The sequence below is a fragment of the Tachyglossus aculeatus genome, unplaced genomic scaffold (genome assembly GCF_015852505.1).
Source record: "Tachyglossus aculeatus isolate mTacAcu1 unplaced genomic scaffold, mTacAcu1.pri scaffold_1_arrow_ctg1, whole genome shotgun sequence".
Classification (NCBI taxonomy): domain Eukaryota; kingdom Metazoa; phylum Chordata; class Mammalia; order Monotremata; family Tachyglossidae; genus Tachyglossus; species Tachyglossus aculeatus.
Window position 1 is genome coordinate 2960152 of NW_024044915.1, and position 24495 is coordinate 2984646.

The window sequence follows — 24495 nt, forward strand, 5'->3', positions numbered from 1 at the left end:
CAGGTAGAGAGTTAATGTACATAAGTTAGAGGAATGGTTTAGCAAACAGGGTTCCATCTGTCGTGTGGCCATTCCACATACCATCCCTTCGAGGATTGTTACGTTGGTCTAAATATTCACCGTTCAATTGGGGCAAAACGAAATACGAAGAGAAGACAAAAGGAATGACATGATAATTACACGTGATCATAACGGAGCTAACCTTAAAGTGAGTAATTGTCCCTGTACATATATCCTCAGTACATTGCATCACAATTCTATTGGATATCCAGTTATCTCGAGGAATATAACGAGAAAGAATTTGTCTCCAAATGTCCGGGGTTCCAGCCGATAACGTTCTTTGAACCCGTTCTTTTTGTACCAAGCTATAGATAGTATCCAATGAACACCTTGTCCAATTAAATAGCTTAGAAAAATCAGTGCCTATGTTGAGAGAAGCTAACGTTGCGGCATTAAACAACTGTAGAAATTGTCCTTGGAAGTTTAAGGTACGTTGGTGGGGCAGGATCATTGTGGGTAACCATTGAGCATTTATTGTGAGAGCCTGAGGGACATCATGGCCAGCACTGCGTTGTCTGTTGGCCAGGGTCTCAAGGTCTATTGAATTTACTATAACCAAACCTGTTCCTGCCCCTCCAAGGAGAGTATCAAACAATGATCTCCTCTGCCTGTTACAAGGTTTCCAGGAGGGAAAAGTTACGTTAAAATGTAACAAGTTTTTCTGGGTGTTAAAAGTCACATTCTGACAACTTCCAGGTACTCAAACGATAATTAATTCTTGTGAAATGGGGGTAATATTGGTCAATAACGTAATGTACTCTACCCACCAAGTCCTATTAGCTATGGTGGTGGTGTTAAAACGAAACAATGTGGTGGCGTGGTTCACACTAATAGTAAAGTTAGAGCCCTGGTATTGGGTAACAGTGCTGTTACTGTTACTCTTGCTACATTCACATATTAAAGCAAAGATATCGTCTCGGGGAGAAGGAGAAGGTAGCATTATAGAGTCGTTATACATAAAGCATGTAATATTTATGTCGTTCTTAGTTTGCACAGTCATGTCAAGTCCGCTGTGGACAACAATCCCCCCTTTGATCCTCCCGAGGCCCATGGCCTCCGGGAGGATCACATACAACCCTCCTCGGGATAACAAAGGTCTTCCGCAAAGCCGGCGCCTAAAGCATAGGACAAGATAGAGAAATCCAGACATAATTTTACACACACAACAATCCCACTCCTCAGCGAAATGCAGCATCCAGATGTCCATGACCTCGGCCTTGGACAGGGGTATGGTCAGGGTTTGCAGAAGCATCCGGGTAGATGAGGTGCATCAGAGGCAGGCCATCAGGAGCTGAAAAACACAACACACCAAAAACAAGCCAGCAGCAACACACACAAATAGGCAAATAAGCAACCAGACAAATCTCACGGGACCGAGGCCCATCCGGTAGAAGTTCGACGCAGCCATAAAGCTGGGACAGTGGGTGGCTCAGAATCCTAAGAGTCAGCAGAAACCGATGGGGGGGTACAATCAGGAGGCGAAGCATCAAAAATGGCTGGCTTCACCTGGGAGTGGTGGATCCATGAGGGGCGCTCAGCAACACGAACTGCAGAAAAGGAAGACAAGAGAACCTGGTAGGGCCCCTCCCAGGATGGCTCAAGTGAAGCATTGCCGACCATGCGCTTAACCCAATCTCCAGTGACAAACAGATGCAGATGATCGGTGAGAGGGGTGCGCTGATGGAGGATTCCAGCAGCCTGCAGCTCAACTAGAGTTGCCTGGAGAGACAAAACATAGGCTCGCAGGGTATCATTGCCCACTTGTTGGGTTGGAGGAGGTCAGGGATCTGAGAGATTTCCCCAATACGGAGGATGACCAAACAGCATCTCATAAAGTGATACATTTAAAGGAGCCTGGGGGCGACAACATAGGGGTTAAAGGGCAGGAGGCAGGACCTCCAGCCACTTGACATGAGTTTAAAATGTGATCCTTGATCAGAATCAATAACAGCAGGTGGCTCAAACCGGGGGATGACTTCCCACAAGAGACATTTCACCACCGTAAGAGTGGTTGCTCGGCAGGAGGGGAAAGCCTCAATCCAACCAGTCAGGTAATCAACAATAACCAGTAAATGTCAGAAACGACCAGCCCTTAGAAGTGTCACAAAATCAACCTGCAAACCCTCAAAAGGGGAATAAATCCAAGGGCGTCCCCCCAAGGGAACCCGAAGACCAGGGTGAGCATTGAAGATCTGGGAATTAGCACAACTGGCTGTAACCCATTTGGCAATAGGATGGATACCTGGGGCAAACCAAGCTCGGAGAACTGTGGCTGCCAAGGCATCTGCACCAAAGTGAGTCTCCTGGTGAAGACCCAGACAAACTGGTCACAGTGCAGCAGCGGGCCAAATAGGGCATCCATCAGGGACCCAAAAGAGTCCATCCCGTTCCAGCACCTCATATTGCCGATGCCACTCAGCTCTTTCCTTATCAGTAATCAGGGAGGGCAAAAGAGTGCCAGGTATAGACATGGGGGCCAGGGCCATAACAGGAGCTACACATACAAGGGGGCATGCCAAGCTGCCCAACAAGAGGCCTCGTCAGCTTGGCGATTGCACAAACTTGGGGAATCAATTCCTCGGGTGTGGGCATTCACATGCACGATGACCACCTCGGCTGGGAGCAAGAGGGTCTGTAGTCCCGCCTACGTGCCTCCTGAACCCATACCGGAGCTTGGCCATTCCCCTATCCCCCTTTGAAAGGTTCAAGGGAGGGGTATAGTGTGGCATTGGGAGCTGACAGGGACACCAGTGGGGAATCCCAAGGTTCTGGCTCCTTTTCTGCGTCTATCTTTCTGGATTCCTTCCTCTCAGACAGATTCTGTTTCTTATAAAATCTGGTACAACTCGGACGTAGGAATACCGTCAATGGTTTCCTTCTTTACCCCTGCCTTTAACAGGGCAGTGAACAAGTCCTTTCTAGAGATACGCTTATTTCCTCGAGTGTCATTCCGCCCATGGTCACGATTGTACCACACCCCTTCGGGTAGTTTCTCCTGGTGATCCCATTCTCCCATATCTCCTAACTGAGACATTTTATCTAATTCTTCTGATAGAGGCTTCCCAGACTCACTGAACAGTAAAGTCATAATGACATTTTTGTACGCGGATGGTGCCGTTTTGACTAAAATATTCTCAGCTGGAGAAGTCATAGCGATTCAGAGTGGGTGGTTGTTAGGTTAACGAAATATTTCTTCAGTTAATCAATGAATAAGGTTCAGACCCGTGACTACAAGTCCCCTTTTTTCAGAGAAAGAAGCGCAGACACATAGCAATATAGGTGTATCGTTACAATTTGAATAGAAGGACAATTTTAATAGAAGGAAGGGAATACGAAAGAAGAAAACAAACAAATACAAAAAAGGGTTAAAACAAACACACACAAAAAGAGGTTACATCACCAATTCGGGGGAACACTAACTCCTGAATTTTCATGCTGGGGAATCCCGGATTCAGCTTTCAGGATCCCGAATGGGAGGGTCCCAGGCAGAGTGTCCTCTCCGTGGGTGAGATTCCGAGTTAGCTCCAAAGTACGAGCCTTAATAAACCCTTTGCAAACCAAGAAGGTATTTTGCCAATTGCACAAGTTCCCGGGCGACTGGCCAGGTCACCCTGGGAAGATGTGTTTATTAAAGACGTTTCTGTACTGTGGGAAATGGCCCGTTTCCAGAGTACAGGGATAGTTATTTTTTATTCTCCTTTGTTTTGCAATTGGTTATCTGTCAAGCCCAGTTGAGGTCGCCCAGCAGACAGGTCGGTCTAGCCGTTGTCAAATCGAAGCCTATACTTAATGTGCAAGAGTTTCTAAATTTACTCATCAGTGGTGAATATTCAAATTTCAGCACTAGTCGTAGTGAGCCCTCTGGAAGGGTCAGGACAAGCCTTTACTGGGAAACCGAGGGAGCCTTAGCTGGATGGAAACAGAGATGAGGAGACCATGTACATGAGACTGGAGTCCTCAAAGTAAGGATCCAAATGTTGATTCCTAGCCCATAGCACTGAGGATGTACTGCTAGAAAGCTCTCAGTTCTTGGAGACTGAAATGAAGTAAAAAATCCACTCCCTGATGATCGGCACTCATGCTCCTCTAATAGATGAATAAAAAGCTCTTTTTGAGCTCAACAGTCAACCAGCAGGAGGCATAACAAACATTGAATACTACAGCACATCTAAAGACAATATATGTGTATGCACAGTGGAGTCAGAACAGTGGATTCCAAATTGTAAACTCCATCATCAGTGACCTCTTCTTTGAGCAGGGAGGACTGCTACATATACTTTTTAAAGAGGAGCGTCAGCTTTCTGGATTGGAGGCACAGCACGATTCTACTGCACCACTTAACTACGTTTCAGGAATCATAATGGGAATAACCTCCACAGCAGTATCAACCTTGTCCTTCACTTTTAGTATCTGAAGACTGCTCCTAATCGCTTATGGAGCTTTCCTTCCTTCTTCCTACCTACCATTTCCCTTCAGGAGAGTTGTCTCCCCAGTATGTCTGGAAACCCTGTACTTCTCGATGTCTGCCGAGACTGATTTCAAAATCAGGCATCTTTTATTCCCAGAGAATCCTCCTTCTCTGGGTTGGGGTGCTCAGAGACAGGAGGATGCCAGAATGGCCAAGACTGATCAAACAAATGGCTGCCAACCCGGGGAAAGAGAAGAGAGTAAACTGTGACTTCTTTTCTTCCTCAAGAAAAAACTAGCCCAAGGTAGAAAGTGGAAACATTATGATAACATGAGCTAAGGAACAAGGAAACCAATGATATTCAAGTTGTGCTGAGCCTGGAACTCTTTCTCCACCCCTTTAAGGAAAAAAATCCCTTTAATAAAGATCTTCCTCTATCTTAGCTAAGGTGTTTACTCACCTCAGATGGGGTTTACTTCACAAAGTAGGAGGGGAAGAAATACTGTTGATTGATTGGCTAACCAACATTTTTAGAAGAGCCAACAGGACACTACAGATCAGTAGAAGAGAGGAAGAAGGAGGGAGCATCTTGTATGCAGTTTTTTCATTTGACCAGATGAAGACAGAGGTAGGAATGTGGCCTCGTTTAGCAAGAACACCCGTCTCCCCCACGTCCTTTCCCAACATGCCTTGCCTCAATTTCTATGCCTCCAAAATGGTTTCTCTCTGTGTCACGCCCTCTGGATTGTTCCTGTTTCCCATAGCATCACTTTCATTTCCAATGTAAAACATCCATTCATTCATTCACTCAATCATATTTATTGAGCACTTACCGTATGCAGAGCACAGTACAAAGCGTTTGGGAAAGTACAATGCAGCAGTAAAGAGAGACAATCTCTGCCAACAACATTGCTGAATTGCACTTTTCTAGAACTTAGTACAGTGTTCTGAGTACAGTAAGCGATCAATAAATACAATTGAATGAGTGAATGAAATAGGTAGCAGTCGGGAGAGGGGGAGACAGACATCAATACAAGTAAACAGACATCAATATAAATAAATACAATTACAGATACATACATAAGTGCTTTGGGGGAGGGGAGAGTGGAGAAGAGCAAAGAGAGCACGTTAGGATGATAAGAAAGGGAGTGGAAGATGCATAAAAGTGGGGCTTAGTCTGGGAAGTCCTCTTGGAGGAGATATACCTTCAGTAAGGCTTTGAAGGAGGGAGAGTAATTGTCTGGTGGATTTGAGGAGGGAGGGCTTTCCAGGCCAGAGGTCGGATGTGGGCCAGGGGTCGGCAGTGAGGTAGGAGAGATCGAGACAGATTGAAAAGATTAGCACCAGAGGAGCGAGGTTTGCAGGCTGAGTTGTAGAAGGAGAGAAGCGAGGTGAAGTAGGAGGGGGTAAGGTGATGGAGAGCTTTAAAGCCAATGGTGAGGAGCTTTTGTTAGATACAGAGGTGGATAGGCAACCAGTGGAGACTTTTGAGGAGGGGGGTGAAATCCCCTGAACGTTTCTGTAGTAATATAATCCTGGAAGCAGAGTGAATTATGGACTGGAGTGGGGAGAGGCAGAGGGTTGGGAGATCAGAAAAGAGGCTGACACAGTAATCTAGGAGGAATAGCATGAGTGATTGTACTAGCATGCTAACAGTTTGGATAGAGAGGAAAGGGAGGATCTTAGTAATGTTGTGAAGGTGAGACCAACAGGATTTGGGGATGGATTGGATACGTGGGTTGAATGAGAAAGTGGAGTCAAGGATAATGTCAAGGTTATGGGCTTGTGAGATGGAAAGGATGGTTGTCCCATCTACAGTGACAGGAAAGTTCGGGAGAGGGCAGGGTTTGGGGGGAAAGATAAGGAGCTGTTTTGGAAATGTTAAGTTTGAGGTGACAGGAGAACATCCAAATAGGGATGTCTTGAAGGCAGGAGGAGTTGTAAGCCTGGAGAGAAGGGGAGAGAGATCAGGGGAGGAGATGTAGATTTTGGTATCACCCCCTTAGAGATGGTAGTTGAAATCATGAGAGCGAATGAGTTATCCAAGGGAATGAGTGTAGATGGAGAATAAAAGGGGACTAAGAACTGAACCTTGAGGGCTCCCCACAGTTAGGGGTTGAAAGAGAATGGAGGAGCCCGCGAAAGAGACTTGGAATAAGTGGCCAAAGAGGTAAGAAGAGAACCAGGAGAGGACAGAGTCATTGAAGCCAAGGTTGGATAATGTATCCAGGAGAAGGGGGCGGTCCACAGTGTCAAAGGCAGCTGAGAAGTAGAGGAGGATTAGGGTGGAGTAGGAGCCCACCCATCCTTGGAAAGAAAGAAATCTTTAGTGACCTTTGAGAGCGCAGTTTCAGTGGAGTGAAGGAGTTGGAAGCCAGATTGGAGGGGGTTCAGGAGAGAGTTGGATGAGAGGAATTTGAGACAGCAGGTGTAAACGACTCACTCAAGGATTGTGGAGAGGAAAGGGTGGAGGGAGATGGAATGATAATTGGAGGGAGCTGTGGGGTCATGAGAGGTCAAAACACCCAGATGTGAAAATGCAAGATGCTCACCACTAAGCTAATGAGGGACAGGTTTTCAGGCTGAAACACTCATTTCGAACAGAATGACAAGGGAAATACCTTTTCAATGGCCAATCCTAGGTCTCTGAGATAATTTCCTTCCATATGGGAACCCACTCTCCTAGTATCCAGAACATGCCTTTCTAAGTTTAGTGATCAACATTGCAGCTCTTCAGTGCTGCATCCTGGTTTCAATCCCAACCGAGATTTTCTTTAAATTTATTTTATTTTTTTCTCTTTTGGCTACACGATATAGAGAATGAAATTGCAACTCAAGTCAAACTCATCTTACCATCCCGTATATCCGCAGCAATGTCTTTTCTCTTGTAAATGCTCGACTTACCAATTGTGGTTATTCTTCAGATCCAAGATTCGAATGTAAGAGCTCTCAAGGTAAAACTGCTGGTGAAACAGAGCCCAGACCAGGCTGGTTCCTGTGGGATGGGAGTCACCCCGAAAAAGTATGTGTGGCTTTTTGTGGGTTTTAGTTAAAGGAAACCCAGGACAATGTCCTATCTGAAGTCGAATATGCTGCTATTGTCCCAGGAGGTTTCTGCTTGGGAAACCCATTCCCCAAGCCTCATGCCTGTCCCAACCTGAAGCTGATTCTGAAGGTGGTGGCCACGGGGACCTTCCTAGACAATTCTCCCCTTCTTCCATCCCACTCTTTCTTTCTTCCTCTTTCTTCTTCCCTTGTCTCCTTTTATTCCACCCTCTCCCTCTTCCTTTATCCCTTCCTCTCTATCTCCATCCCTCCCCCGGAGCTTCTCTCTTTTCCTGTTGCCAGATTTTTGCTCAATCCTTGGAAATTCACCATGATGGTACAGTGCTGTGCACACAGTAAGTGCTCAATGAATAAGATTGAATGAATGAATCAGAATAAATAGAAGTAAAGCTAGATGCACATCATTGTCATCTTTGTACTTCCCAAGCGCTTAGTACAGTGCTCTGCACACAATAAGCGCTCAATAAATATGATTGATTGATTGAATGAATGAATGGAGGCTGGGAGATATAGACAAGGCAAGTGTGCATCAGTGTCTGGGATTTAACCTTTGAAAAACATTTATGAAGAAAGACTGGTCCAATTAGCCATACTGGTGAGTATGCCCATCTGTCATACAGAAAATCGGGGTTAGATTCTCAGAGTGGATGGCAGTTTTATAAAAGTATTTTTGTACTCTACTGCATTCATGGCTGAGGTTCAACAAGTGGGAATTCTAAAGCAGAAACGATAAATTATGTGTCTCCAATGAGGCCATTACCAGGGAATTTGTCCAATAAAACCATACAAAGACAAGAGAAATGATCTTGCCGAAAAGATGCAGGGCTGGTAGACTTTCTCCCGGTCAATAATTTTCATCAGTCTCTCACATCAAATTTTAAGATCCTTGAGGGCAGAGAAAGCATGTCTTGGAACTGTTCAACTTTCACTGGCTTTTAATAGGCACTCATTGATTCAATTATTGATTAATTGACTGACCAATAAGGAGAGAACAACTTACATTAAACTATAGTTCTTCCTAAATGATTGGAATTCAGTGGCCCTCATTACAGTGTGAACTCTCTGCCAGCAAGGGGAAGAGTGGCCCATGGCCCCACTCTCCTCTTTCTGCAAGAAGGACTCTGGGGTCACTTTGCTCTGTTGCTGGATTCTCTCCATGAAGCTCACGGCTGCTGAAGCGTCTCAATGGCTGAGGCTCCAGCAATGGATCCACACCAAATTGGCAGAGTGAGATGGAAGGGAATTACAGGCTTCAGATTGGTTTGTGGTTTGGGAATGGTGGTATGGTAGTGGGACTTCCCAACCAGAATCCTTAGGGAGAGGAAGACAGGAGCAGGATGTGGTGGCATTGGCTAATCTCCCATGAGAGTGGCTCACCCTAAAGGAGTGGTCTGGCCCCAGAGGTGGTCAGGCCAGTGGCATCCTACCTTGAGTGTTGCCACTGGGAAAGCATCTGGGGCAGGGAGTTTTAAACCAATCCAGTTCCCAAAACATCAGTTCCCTTTTGTCCTCCACCCTGGCACCCAGCCACTGCCACCCAGCTGGCCTATAACTACTGTGTCAGATCTGAGATTTTAAAATCTTCATTACTCCTCCAGGAAGCAATCAGACCCGTGGGTTCCACTGAGGTTCCTGGAGATGACCTACTGGAATCTCCTAGAATCTCAATTCCATTTTCCTTTCTGATTTCCTGGAAGTCAGAAAACACATGTGATGGGGGGGGGGGCACAAAGTGATTGGTCTGAGAAGTGTCTGTTCTTCTTCCCTGCAGAATTCTCCTGCTGCCAAAGACCATTACTGCCCATGAAGCCTTATCCAGGAGCAACGTCTTGATCGGCCCAAAGGCAACCTGGGTCTAAATCTTTAGTATTTTATAGCATCATTCCAAATGATTGAAGACAATGAAGAGGTTGAGCAATCATAGAATGAGAATTCCACCCACAGGACAGGACGACAAGCCTATTGCCCAGGACTGGAGACCCCTCAGAGGTCAGATAGGCTGGAGGAAAAGTTTGGATGTGAATCTCAAACTGTCCTCGGTGGGGGAGAGATGTCACTGCGAATAGTAGATGATACCATTTGGATTCTTTCAATTGGGAGTTGAGAGATGGTGTTGATATTGATTGGATCTGGGCCCCACCAGAGAATGATAGAAAATAGTTGCCCAACCACCTCTGTATCAAACGGAAACTCCTCACCATAGGCTTAAAAAAACTCAATCACCTTAGACCCTCCTACCTTACCTCCGTGATTTCCTTCTACAACCCAGCCTGCACACTCTTCCTCTAATGCCAACTCACTCACTGTATCTCAGTTTCATCTGTCTTGCTTATGCCCTCTCCTGCATCTGACGTGAATACCCTCCCTCTTCACATTCGACAGACTTCCAGTCTTCTCATCCTCAAAGGCTTATTAAAAGCACATATACTTCAAGAGACCTTTCCTAAGCCCTCACTTCCTCTTCTTCCACTCCCTCCTGTGTCACCTTAGGACTTGAGTTTTCACCCTTAATTCACACCTCCCTCAGCCCCACAGCATTTATGTACATAGTCAAAATGCATTTATTTATAATGATGCCTGTATCCCTCTCTAGACTGTAAGATCATTGTGGGCAGGAAATGTGTTTACCAAGTCTATTCTATTTTATTGTACTCTCCCAGGTACTTAGTACAGTGCTCACCAATCAATCAGCCATACTTATTATGTGCTTACTGGGTGCAGAGCACTGTACTAAGCACTTGGGAGAATATAATGTTACAATATAATAGACACATTCCCTGCTCACTCACAGGGAATTAAATATGTTTGACTAATTACTAGACCTGTAATATATAATATTAGGCATTTGCTGTGCTTGCTATTCTGTGTGGCTCAGTAGAAAGAACACAGGCTTGGGAGTCAGAGGATGTGGGTTCTATTCCTGCTTCTGCCACTTGTCTGTTGTGTGAACTTGGCCAAGCCACTTAACTTCTCTGTGCCCCAGTTACCTCATCTGTAAAATGGGGATTAAGACTGAACCTCATGTGGGACAATCTGATTACCTTGTATCTACACCAGCACTCAGAACAGTGTTTGGCACATAGTAAGTGCTTAACAAATACCCTTAATATCATTATTATCATCATTTGTTTTGTAATTCTTAGAGCATCATCAGTCATCAGCAAACTCATTTGCAACTTCCCGGGCAGAGCTTGGTGGTGAGGAGGGCAGGGGAAGTATTGATGGAGAACTGTGAGAGTATAAACATTATATAATTCAGATAGGTAGATAGATAGATGGATAGACACATGTTTCCCTTGGAGATAGTGTTTTGTAGGTAACTATAAATACCCGACAAGTTTGAACTTTTTGTTTTGTCTTCAGTTTGTCCTTAGTTTGAAACTTTCCATGACTTAGGCTTCAAGTAAGACAAATTGGGAAAAGCGGTTCTTTCTGTGTTGCAGACTCTGTGTCCAGCCTCCAGCTGAGCAGAGCAAAGGTGCTCTACCATCTCCGGGCCTCCAAAAACTAGTTTTATTCATTCATTCAATTGTATTTATTGAATGCTTACTGTGTGCAAAGCACTGTACTAAGCACGTGAGAAGTACAAGTCGGCAACATATAGAGACGGTCCCTACCCAACAACGGGCTCACGGTCTAGTGTCACTGACTCCTAGACTGATACAAATTCCTCTGTCTCCATGAGCCTGAAATCTGCCACGGAATTTGTACAGTGAGGTGTTCAGGAAGTAGCATGATTAATAGAAAACAAATGTGATTTACAGTCAGGATATCAGAGTCCAAGTCCGGGTTTTGACACATGCCTACTGGTGTTGAGCAACTCACACAGTATCTGTTTCCTCTTCTGTTCTCCCTCCCTTTTGAACTGTGAGCAACATATAAGACAGAGACTCTCTAATCATGTATTATTGATTCTATTTATGCTATTTGTTAAGGACATACTATGTGTCAAGCACTATTCTAAGTGATGGGGTAGATACAAGCTAATCAGGTCAGACACAGCCCCTGTACCGCATGGGGCTCACAGTCTAAGTAAGAAGGAGAACAGGCTTTAAATCTCTCTACAGTTGAGGGAAACAGAGACACATAGAAGTGATTTGCCCAAGGTCACACACAACTGACAGAGCCGGAATTCCAACCTGCATCACTTGACTCCTAGGCCTGAACACTTTCCACTAGGTAACCTCTCTTCCTACTGAAAAGGTTAAAAATAACTGCAACAATAAAGTCATTAGTAAAATTAATGAAGGTGATGCTAAACCTCACCAATCAACAACTGTCTGGCTTGAAGTCCTCACCTCTTTCATCCCATCTATCTGAAAAGACCGGAGTGCTAGGCCTGAAAACCTCAAAATGGCAGCTCTCTGAACTGTCCCTTCCAATCTGCTTCCTCTTTAAGGCCCCAACCTGTTTAACCCCCACCACTCTCACAATGAAGTATTGGCCTTGTAAATTTATTTGTTGGAAAGACAACTCTCTTGGCAGAGTAGTTACATCTGAAGGATGAGGTCAGCTTCTATTAAGAGATTCTAGTTCTCATCCAATAGAAATATCTGCAAAAGCTTTGTTCACTAGGCCTAGATGGAATCAATTCATTCATTCAATCTTATTTACTGAATGCTTACTGTATGCAGAGCACTGTACTTGGAAAGTACAATTCAGCAACAGAGACAATCCCTGCCCAACAATAGTCTCACATTCTAGAAGGGGGGACTCAGACAACAAAACAAAACAAAACAAGTAGACAGGCATCAGGAACATCAGTATAAATAAATAGGATTATAGATATATTCACATCATTAATAAAATAAATAGAATAATAAACATGTACATATATACCTCCGGGGAATTGAGGGACAGGGAGGGTGGTAGAGCAGAGTGAGGGAGTCGGGGCAATGGGGAGGGGAGGAGGAGCAGATGAAAAGGGGGGCTCAGTCTCGGAAGGCCTCCTTGAGGAGGTAAGCTTTCAATAAGGAATCCATTCTCTAAAGCAGAGGACTTTTCCTTGGTTCTCCTGACAGGAATCCCAGGTAGGGTCAGTTAGAAATCTCATTTCTTCTCAGGCAGATATGGGTCTCTTTTCATGTTTCATTGCAACTGGCCTTAGCTAATAATGCTTGTTTCATTTCCTTCAGCTGTTGATGGCACAAACACATCTCCAGAAGAAATTTTCCCAAAAAGATAGTTGGCTGTTGGGAGGTATTTTTTATCCAAGAAATCAACTCGACACTGAGTACTGTTGCCTGAGAGGGGAATGGGAACTGATAATGGTATCTAACCATGGGATTTATTAATCATCATTGCTATCATCATCATAATCATCAATCATCAATGATATTTATTGAGTCCTTACTGTATGCTTGGGAGAGTACAAAACAACAGTGTTGGTAGATATTTTCCCTGACTACAACAAGTTTACAATCCACAGGGGGAGATAGACATTAATATAAATGAATAATTTATGATATATATTGAAAATGAAGTTCTGTACTTTGCTATGTACTCAAAATATCTAATTCAATTTTATTCATTACAGAAATGTTAACATTGCTATTCAAAATTTAAGCTACTTATGATGATAATGATGCTCATTTTGGTATTTGTTAAGTGCTTACTATGTGTTAACCTCTGGAGTAGACACAAGGTAATAAGGTTGGGCCCAATCCCTGTCCTACATGGGGCTCACAGTAATAATCCCCATTTTACAGATGAGGGAACTGAGGCACAGAGAAGTGAAGTTACTTGCCCAAAGTCACACAGCAGACAAGTAGCGAGCCGGGATTAGAACCCTTGTATATTTTTCATCACTGGCTTTACATATGTCTATATTACATTATTCAAGACTTTGTATCTCCAGAACTCATCGAAGAGGTTTATATGGGAAATTAATCATCGTTTCTCATTCTTTCAATTCAAATTCCACGTTCATGAAATCAACTAAGAGCACTCCATTAATCAATTAATCAGTCCAATTTATTGAGGACTTACTATGTGCTGAGCATTCATCTATTCACGCAATCGTATTTATTGAGCACTTACTGTGTGCAGAGCACACAGAGAGACGATCCTTGCCAACAATGAGCTCACAGTCTAGGAGGTGGGGAAAACAGACATCGTTACATGTAAACAGACATCAATATAAAGAAATGAAATTATAGATATATGCATGAGTGCTGTGGGCAGGGAGAGGGCGGCAGAGCAAAGGGAGTAAGTCTGGGTGATGCAGAAGGGAGTGGGAGAAGAGGGAAACTGGAGCTTAGTCTGGGAAGCCCTCTTGGAGGAGATTTTCTTCAATAAAGCTTTAAAGGCAGGGAAAATAATTGTTTGGTGCGTTTGAAGAGGGAGGACATTTTAAGCCAGAGTTAGGATGTGAGCCAGAGTTAGGTGGCAAGACAGACAAGATTGAGGCCCAGTGAGAAGGTTAGGACCAGCGGAGCAAAGTGTGTGGGCTAGGCTGTAGAAGGAGAGAAGGGAGGTGAGGTAGGAGGTGGCAAGGTGATGGAGAGTTCTAAAGTCAATGGTGAGGAGTTTTTGTTTGCTACGGAGGTGGAAGGCAACCACTGTAGATTTCAGGGGCGGGGGGTGACATGCCCTGAAAGTTTCTGTAGAAATATAATCTGGGCAGTGGAGTGAAGTATGGACTCAGGTAGAGAGAGAGATAGGAGGTTGGGAGGTCAGAATGGAGGCTGATGTAGTAATGTAGTCAGGATAGGATGATTGATTATAGTAACATGGAGGTAGCTTGGATGGAGAGGAAAGTGGAGATTTTAGCAATGTTGCAAAGGAGAGACCGACAGGATTTTGTGACGGCTTGGATATGTGGGTTGAATGGGAGAGCAGAGTCAAAGATGACTCGAAGGTTGCAGACTTGTGAAATGGGAACTATGGTGGTGCCATCTACAGTGATGGGAAAGTTTGGGAGAGGACAGCGTTTGGGAGGGAAGATAAGGAGCTCTGATTTGGACATGGTAAGTTCGAGGTGACAGGAGGAGGACATCCAAGTAGAGTTGTCCTGAAGGCTGTAAGAGATGTGAGCCAGGAGAGAGGGACAGAGATCAGGGGATTAGATGTGGATTTGGGTATCATCCGCATAGAGATAGTAGTTGAAACTCTGGGAGTGAATGAGTTCTCATTCATTCATTCATTCATTCAATTTTATTTATTGAGTGCTTACTGTGTGCTGAGCACTGTACTAAGCGCTTGGGAAGTACAAGCTGGCAACATATAGAGACGGTCCCTACCCAACAGCGGGCTCACGGTCTAGAAGGGGGAGACAGACAACAAAACAAAATATCTTAACAAAATAAAATAAATAGAATAAATATGTACAAATAAAATGAATAGAGTAATAAATATGTACAAACATATATACATATATACAGGTGCTGCGGGGAGGAGAAGGAGGTAAGGCGGGGGAGTTGGGGAGGGGAAGGGGCAGGAGGGGGAGAGGGAGTTTTCCAAGGGAGTGACTGCAGATGGAGAATAGAAGGGGCCCAATAACCAAATCTTAAGGGATCCCCATACTCAGGGGATGGGAGGGAGAGGAGGAAGCCATGAAGGAAACTGAGACTGAATGGTCAGAGAGATGAGTAGAACTGTACAAAGAGCACTATTCTAAATGCTTGGGAGAGTACCGTGTAACAGAGTAAACACAGACGTTTCCTGCCCACAGTGACCTTACAGTGCAGAAAGGGAAACAGAGATTAATATGATATATAATTTAAGGGTATGTAAATAAGTGCTGTGGAGTTGAGGGTTGAGTGAATATCAAATACCCGCAGTACACAGATCCAGGCACGTAGATGATGCTGAATGGACAGTGAGCTGGGGAAAAGAGAGCTTAGTCAGGGAAGACCTCTCCAGGGAACAGCAGCACTGACTTTTTGTCAGTCCAAGCACAGAACGAATGAGCGGGGTAGGACGGTGAGAGTTAGAATTATCATCCATTAGTAGCATTGAGATTGACCACTAACGGGGGCAAAGTATAGGAAATGCAGTACTAGTATTGCTATAGTACGAAGCATTATTACTATTTCGTTACTACTATTGGTAGGTCTACAAAACTGTTGATACTATTCTGTGTAGTTTTGAGCATTCCAGGAGAGAGCCTGAGCACGAGGCACAATCCAGTAGGAACAAGTGAGGAAAGGTCACAGAATTGGAAGAAAAGAAATGTAAGATTCCTTCTGATTGGCTATAGTCTTCCAAAATGATTGACGAATTTGCTTGGAATAAAGGTGGTTAGAAAGACCAATATGAGATTGATGCACTCTACCACATTGTGTGCAGTTCAGGAGTGATGCTTACTGCAGTAATAGCTTTGATCCCTAAAGGGTTTGTCTGTGTGTTTAAGCTTGACCCTTGGTATCCCAATCTTGGTAAAGCCTTTGCTTAAGGAGAACAACACTTCCCCCAGTTGCTACCCACCTGGCTGATCTATCTACTTCAGAAGTCTCCCAATAATCCTCTGTGATTTTCATTTTTTGGATATTGAGATTCACTTGGTATTGATTTCATTTTATTTTGTCCTCTCCTGCCTTCTTTATGTTTCCTTTCAGTTCCCCTACTGTTGCCCAGTTTCTTCACTTCATTACTTCATAAAAACTATTGCTTTGATTGTACACACTACAGGGAATGAGTTCAAGTCTAAGGTTTTCTCAACCTAGTATCCCCCCCAAAATCACAAATTTCTACTTCTGGACTTTTAGGAAGTTCAGAATGAATACGAGGCCTGTGGATGGGTATGAATAAGGTCAAAAGTGCTTAAGTTGGCTGATAGATTTGTTTGGTGAGGATGGTGGGAAATAAACTGGGGAAGGCTTGTCAGAGGCAGCGGGATTTTATGAGAGCTTTGAATGTGGGCAGAGCTAGGGTCTATTGGACCCCAATCACCTCTATTTAGTCCCTCCCCCTTCTGGCCCCCTCTTCAACTCTCCAATCCTTCCCAGCAATATCTCCAGAGGAGAGCTCCTCTCAAATGTCATCCCCACTTCAACATTGTTGAGGCAGTGTGGCTCAATGGATAGATCACGGACCCGGAAGTCAGGAGGACCTAGGTTTTAATACCAATTCAACCGCTTGTCTGCTGTGTGACTTTGGGCAAGCCACTTCACTTCTCTGTGCCTCAGTTACCTCATCTGCAAAATGGGGATTAAGACGGTGATCCCCACATGGGACAACCTGGTCACCTTGTATCCCTCCCCCCAGGGCTAAGAACAGTGCTTCACACATAGTAAGCACTTAACAAACGCCATTATTATTATTATTATTATTATCCCCTCCACATGAGCATCGCACCCCATTCCTTCGTACCTCATAAAACTCTTGCCCTCTCCCTTCTTCCCTCCCTAACAGCCACTTTACTGTGCACTATCCAATGGCTTCTTTCCCACTGTTTTCCAACATGCCCATGTCTCCCCCATCCTAAAAAACCATCTCTTGATTCCACGGCTCCCTCCAGTTGTAGCCCCATCTCCCTCTTATTATTTCTTACCAAAATCCTTGACCGAATTGTCTACACCCAAATTCTCCTCTTCCAATTCGCTTCTTGACCACCTCCAATCTGGCTTCTGTCCCCTTCACGCCACAGAAACCATCCTCTCAAAGATCACCAATGATCTTCATCTTGTCAAATCCAACGGCCTCTACTCCATCCTAATCCCCCTTGCCCTCTCAGCGGCGTTCAACACTGTTGACCACCCTCTTCTGCTGGAAACGTTATCGAACCTTGGCTTCACTTATTCTGTCTTGTCCTGGTTCTCCTATTATTTCTCTGGCAGTTCATTTTTAGTCTCCTTCACATGCTTCTCCTGGTCGTTCCTCAAGGTTCAGTTCTGGGTCCCCTTCTATTCACCATCTACATCCACTCCCTTGGAGAACTCATTCACTCTCATGGCCTCAACTACAACCTCTATGTAGATGATACCCACATCTACATCACCAGCCCTGATCTCTCTCTATCTCTCCAGTCTCGCATCTCCTCCTGCCTTCAGGACATCTCCAATTGGATGTCCACCCAGTGTGTCAAATGAAACATGTCCAAAACAGAACTCTATATCTTTCAACCTAAACCCTGTCCTCCCCATAACATTCCCAACACTGTAGATGGCACCATCATCCTTTATTTATTCATTCATTCATTCATTAAATCAATCATATTTATTGAGCACTTACTGTGTGCAGAGCACTCTACTAAGCACTTGGAAAGTACAATTCAGCAGTAAAGGGAAACAATCCCTGCCCACATTAGTCTTACAGTCTATTATGGGGAGACAGACATCAAAAAAATAAAACAGGCTTCAAAATAAATAAATAGAATTGTAGATACATATACACATCCAAAGAAGTAAACATGTAACAAGTATAAATAAATAGAACTATAGATATATACATTTATATATAAATGCTGTGGGGCAGGGAGGGGAACAAGAGCAAAGAGAGTGAGTTGAGAGGATGCAGAAGGGAGGGGGAGCTGAGGAAAAAGGGGGCTTAGTTTGGGAAGGCCTCTTGCAGGAGGTGAACCTTCAGTAGCACTTTCAAGGGGGGAAGAGTTATTGTTTGGCAGATTTGAGGAGAGAGGTGTTCCAGGCCAGAGGTACGATGTGTGCCTGAGGTGGACGGTGGGACAGGTAAGAACAAGGCACATTGAAAAGGTTAGCACCAGAGGAGCAGAGTGTGTGGGCTGGATGAGAGAGAGGGGAGGGGAGGTAAGAAGGGGCAAAGGGATGGAGAGTTTTGAAGTCAACAGTGAGGAGTTTTCGTTTCATATGGAGGTGGATAGGCAACCACTGGGGATTTTTTAAGAGGGGGGTGACATGCCCAGAACGTTTCTGTAGAAAGATTATCTGGCTAGCAGAGTGAAGTATGGACTGAAGTGGGGAGAGGCAGGAGTTTGGGAAGTCAGAGAGGAGGCTGATGCAGTTATCCAGTCGGGAAAGGATTTGTGATTGTACTAACGTCGTAGCAGCTTGGATGGAGAGAAAGGGCAGATCTTGGCGATGTAGTGAAGGTGAGACTGGAAGGATTTGGTGATGGATTGGATATGTGGGGTGAATGAGACAGCGGAGTCAAGGATGACACCAAGGTTACTGGCCTGTGAGATGGGAAGGATTTCTGAAGTTATCCTTGACTCCTCTCTCTCATTCAACACACATATTCAATCCATCACTAAATCCTGTTGGCTCCACTTTCACAGCCTAACTAAAACCCTCTATTTCCTCTCCATCTATACAAATAAAACAGATATGCAATCACTTATCCTATCTCATCTGGATTACTGTATCAGCCTTCTTGCTGACCTCCTAGACTCCTCATTCTCCCCACTCCAGTACATACTTCACTTTGCTGCCTGGGTCATTTTTTACAAAGATGTTCAGGTTATGTCACCTTGCTCCTCAAAAATCGCTAGTGGTTGCCCATCCACCTCTGCATCATACAAAACCTCCTCACCATTGGCTTTACAGCACTACAACACCTTGCTCCCTCCTACCACACTCCCCTACTTTCCTCCTACAACCCAGTCTGCACACTTCTCTCGTCTACTGTTAGCCTTTTCACTGTGCCTCGATCTCTCCTATCAATCAGTCAATCGTATTTATTGAGCACTTACTGTGTGCAGAGCACTGTACTAAGCACATGGGAAGTACAAGTTGGCAACATATAGAGACAGTCCCTACCCAACAGTGGGCTCATCCTATCTCACCACCAACCCCTAGCCAATATCCTGCTTCTAGCCTGGAATGCCCTCTCTCCTCAAATCTGACAGACAACTATTCTCCCCTTCTTCCAGGTCTTACTGAAGGCACATCTCCTCCAGACTGAGCCCCACTTTCCTCTTCTCCCACTCCCTTCTGTATCACCTAGGCTTGCTCCCTTTGTTCTTCCCCTTTCCAGCCCCACAGCACTTATGAACAAATCTGTAATTTATTTATTTGTGTTTTATATTTCTGCCCCCTTTACCCTGTAAGCTCATTGTGGGCAGGGAATGTGTCTGTTTATTGTTATATTGTATTCTCCCAAGCACCTAGTACAGTAGTCTGCACACAGTAAGCGCTCAATAAATTCGAATGAATGAATGAATGATTTGGTGAGGTAGCGAGGGAGTTCAAGTTAGGGGAAGAGGGAGAGTGATTGTACCTAGGTGGAGGGGTAGAGAGTAAGATACATCTAAAAGGTTATCTGGAGAATAATTAAATGAGAAAGCTGGAAAATAGTGAGTGAAGATAATAGGTAGGTAAAGTGGGGAGAATTGGTGGAGAGTCCTGAAGATGCTTGTGAGGTGGTTTATTTTGCTTCAGAGAAACAAACGAAGTCAGTGTAGGGCTATAAGGAGAGGAGAATTATGGGTTGGGAGAAACTTTAGGAAGACGAAAGTCACAAAAAGCTGTTGTTTGGAGATTTCAAAATGGGAAACTGAAAGCAAGGAAGGCATAGGAAACATTTTCAGGGCAAGATAAAACAAAGCTTCAGACAATGCTGCAACCCAGATGAAAACTGAGAGTCATTTTCTAAGGATAGATCAGAATGGCACACTGCCATCAAGAACGGAATGATTCTGAGCAAGAGCTTCCTTTGAAGAAAGAGACAAGGAGGTGAATGAAATAATTGCACATTGCTAACATGCAATGTGGCCGGGACCTTCTGTTCTCTCCCTCTCCCTCCAGGCTTGTGTCTCCTGTTGCCTTCAGGACATCTACACCTGGATGTCCGCCCACCACTTAAAACTCAACATGTCCAAGACTGAGCTCTTGATTTCCCCCACCCCCCTGAAATCCTGTCCTCTCCCTGACTTTCCTGTCACTGTGGACAGTACAACCATCCTTTCTGTCTCACAACCCCGCAACATTGATGTGCCTCTCTCATTCACCCCATACATTCAGTCTGTCACCAAAACCTGCCAGTCTCACCTTCAGAACATTGCCAAGATCCTCCCTTTCCTCTCCATCTAAGCTGCTACATTGTTGGTACAATCTCTCATCCTATCTCAACTGGATTACTGCATCAGCCTCCTTTCTGATCTCCCATCCTCCTGTCTCTCCTCACTTCAGTCTATGATATACTCTGCTGCCCGGATTATCTTTCTACATAACCGCTGTGGGCATCTCACTTCCCTCCTCAAAAATCTGCAGTGGTTTCCTATCAACTTTCACATGAAGTAAAAACTCCTGACTACTGACTTCAAAGCTCTCCATCACCTTGCCCCCTGCTACCTCACCTTACTTTTCTCCTTCTACAACCCAGCCCACATCCTCCACTACTCTGCCTCCTACCTCCTCACTGTGTCTCGTTCTTGCCTGACCCACCATCGACCCCTGGCCCACGTCCTTCTGCTGGCCTGGAATGCCTCACAACCACCAAAATAGCTCTCCTCCCCTCTTCCAAGCCCGAATGAGAGCTCACCTCCTCCAGGAGAGTTTCCTAAACTGAGCCCCCTCTTTTTCTCTGCTCTTCCTCCCCTCCCTATCGCTCCTACTCCCTCCCTACTCCCCCACTCCCCCTTCCCCTCTCCTATCCCTTTTCCCTCCCCATAGATCTTGTGCATATTTGTACGTATTTATTACACTACTTTTTTATTAATTATGTGTATATATCCATAATTCTAGTTATTCATTTTGATGTTATTGATGCCAGTCTACTTGTTTTGTTTTGTTGTCTGCCTTCCCCTTTTAGACTGTGAGCCCGTTGTTGAGTAGGGATAGTCTCTATCTGTTGCCGAATTGTACTTTCCAAGTGATTAGTACAGTGTTCTGCACACAGTAAGTGCTCAATAAATACAATTGAATGAATGAATGAGTGGGATTGTGGAACCCTCATTGACCTTTTTTTGCCATTGTTGGACTTAACCCTCCAGGGGATCTTCTTCAAATATGAAGGAATGTACATATAGTAAGCACTATATTGTATTGTATTGTACTCTTCCAAGCACATTGTGCAGTGCTCTGCACATAGTAAGCACACAATAACTGAGTATATATGCATAATCTATATGCATATTTATAATGTATATAGCTCAATCGATCATATCTCTATACATGCCTATATATAGATACATCTTTATCTAGCTATCTATACATATATAGTATTTGCAGAGCACTTATTACATGCAGAGAACTGTACTAAGCACCTGGGAGAGTTGAGTAATTAACTTGTACCTACCCTAGTGTTAAAGGACAATGTTGGACACATAGTAAGTGCTTAACAAATACCATAAAAATTCTGAAAACAAGAGGCTCACAATGGAAGAATAAAGGCTAGGAAAGGAGGAGAAGATTAGAATTGAATACATAAGAAAAAATGAAATAAAAATCAGAAAGATTTCATAAAAAGACAAGACCAGTGATCAATACCAAACCAACAAAGAATTGTGACTAAAGGATCAGCGTTTTAGACCCTTCGTGTCTCAGCTAGGTCTGGTAAGAGCCCAGAAATCACAACAGCCACATCCACAGGCACCATGACTATTGAAAAGTGATTACAGGAACGTTAATGCTGCTTCCTCATGCTGGCCACCTGGAGGGGAGCTTGATGGGATTCCAAAATGGTATGGGGTTTGGACAGTCTCTCTTTCTCAGGTAGCAGCCCAATGGTAACAGAGCAATGAGAACCTCAAGTTGATGCTTCTTTTCCCTCTCTGAAGGCAAATAGAAAGCAGAACTAACCTCCTTTCTGTTGGGAACAGGTCTAGATTGAGGAGAATTGAATCAATCAGTCAATAACATTTATTTAGCATCTACTATGCACAAAGCATTGTAATAAGTCCTTGTAATAAGACAATTCCTGTCCTCTAGGAATTTATTGAGTATAGTCAGAGTGCTCACTCTGAACCCAATGTTGGACTAATGGAGGAATATTTCATTCTCCATAGATTCTGAAAGCAGGAGGGCCTCCATCCTTTTCCCCACAGAAACTGAGGAACAGAGGACAGATTTACCACAGCTCAAAGGGGATAATCTTTTGGTCCAGGCTGTCCAGTCTATGTGAGCCCAAGCTGAATGTGGTGGCACACTCCTGCTAAATACCTTGACCAAGGCAAGAAAACAATGTCTATTAATCAGTCAATCAATTCTATGTATTGACTGCTCACTGTGATTATGCATTTATTCAATCATATTTATTGAGCACCTACTGTGTTTAGAGTACTGCACTAAACATTTGGAAAGTATAATTCAACAAAACATAGAGGTAATGCCTGCCCAACAATGGGCTCACTGTCTAGTAGGGGAGAGACAGACATCAAAACAAGTAAACAGTCATCAACAACATCGATATAAATAAATACAATTATAGATATATACACATCATTAATAAATAAATAGAATAATAAATATGTACATATGTACACAAGTGCTGTGGGGCAAGGAGGGGGTAGAGCAGAGGGAGCGAGCACTTAACTGAGGGCTTGGGAGAATACAATATAACAGAGTTGCTAGATACATTCCCTGCTCAAAGAGATCTTTCAGTGTAGAGGGGAAAACAGAAATTAACAAAAACGAATAAATTTAATTATGGATACATAAATAAGTTCTATGGGGATGGAGGGGGCGTAAAAAAAAAGAACGCAAATCCAAATGAAAGGCCCACTTGGAATGGAGTGGGAGAAGAGGAAATGAGGACTTAGTCAAGGACGGCCTCTTGGAGGAAATGGGTTGTTAATAAGTTTATAAAGTGGGAAGAGTCAATGTCTATCAACAAATATGTGGATGCTGAGAACAGTCTTTAGAGTTTGGGCAAGATTTGGCTGTTTGGAACGTGGCTTGAGCCTTGGCATGGACTGGGTGCTCTAATGAATGTTGCCTCTCTTGTCTCAGGCTTGGCAGTTTGCCCTGCAGGAAGACTCTTCTGGTTCTAGTGGTGAATCCAAAGGATGGATCCCACGGAGATTTTTGGGGGGATCCTGATTCATTCATTCAATCGTATTTATTGAGCGCTTACTGTATTCAGGGCACTATATTAAGCACTTGGAAAGGACAATCCGGCATCAGATAGAGAGAGTCCCTACCCAACAACGGGCTAACAGTCTAGAAGGGGGAGACAGACAACAAAACAAAACAAATAGACAGGCATCAATGGCATCCAAAAGTCACTTCACTTCTCTGTGCCTCCTGTTCCTCATCTGGTACAACTCAGCAATGGCATCCATGGCTTTATGGTCCTCTTCTTCCAGATCAAACCGACTCAGTCTCTGCTTCTCCAATAATTCATGGGAAGCTTTGATCTATATGTGTGAGTCATCCACATGCCCAGCCTCACCGAGGAGAATCTCACGCTCTTCTCCCTGGGCCGTCATCAGCTCTTCCATGGCTGCGGTGTGGTCAGCCAGATGTTTCCCGATTATGTCCTTCCTTTGCTGATCTAACTCAATCTTGAAACGGGAGACTTCTTCCCAGAAGACTTTGTGCAGTCTCGTTAGGAGCTCTTCCTTGTGACTGAGAGCTTCCCTTCAACGGCCAGTGCCTCCAACATTTGAGAAATCACACTCACTCTGCACTTCATCTCACCCTGTAGCTGTGACTTCAAGGATTCGATCACTCTCCCCATGTGCTCCCAATTCACTGTTTGGGCTTGGCTGTTCATTGCCTACACAGTCCGAGATTCACTCAATAATCCTTCAGCAGCAATAATCTCTTCAGCGGAATTCATCCATATTGTTCCTGCTTTGCCACGTGAACACTTTGGCTGGTCGAGCAGAAACTGCAGGGCTTTGTCTGTCTGTTCCCAGAAAGCTTCCATATTATCAATGATATGTTCGGCATATTCCCTCTCTTTTCTTTCAATATCTTCCAGTGTGTTGTATTCAGAATTACCGAGAGCTGATATCTCTGTGTTGTACAATCTAGAATGAAGTTGCTTTTCTAACTCTTTCAAATCCATTTGTTGCTTTGAGAGGATGTTTTTGTAAAATTCTTCACTGGTCTTTTTAGGGAAAATGTCATAATGGTGTTTTTTGAAGATATGGACGAAAA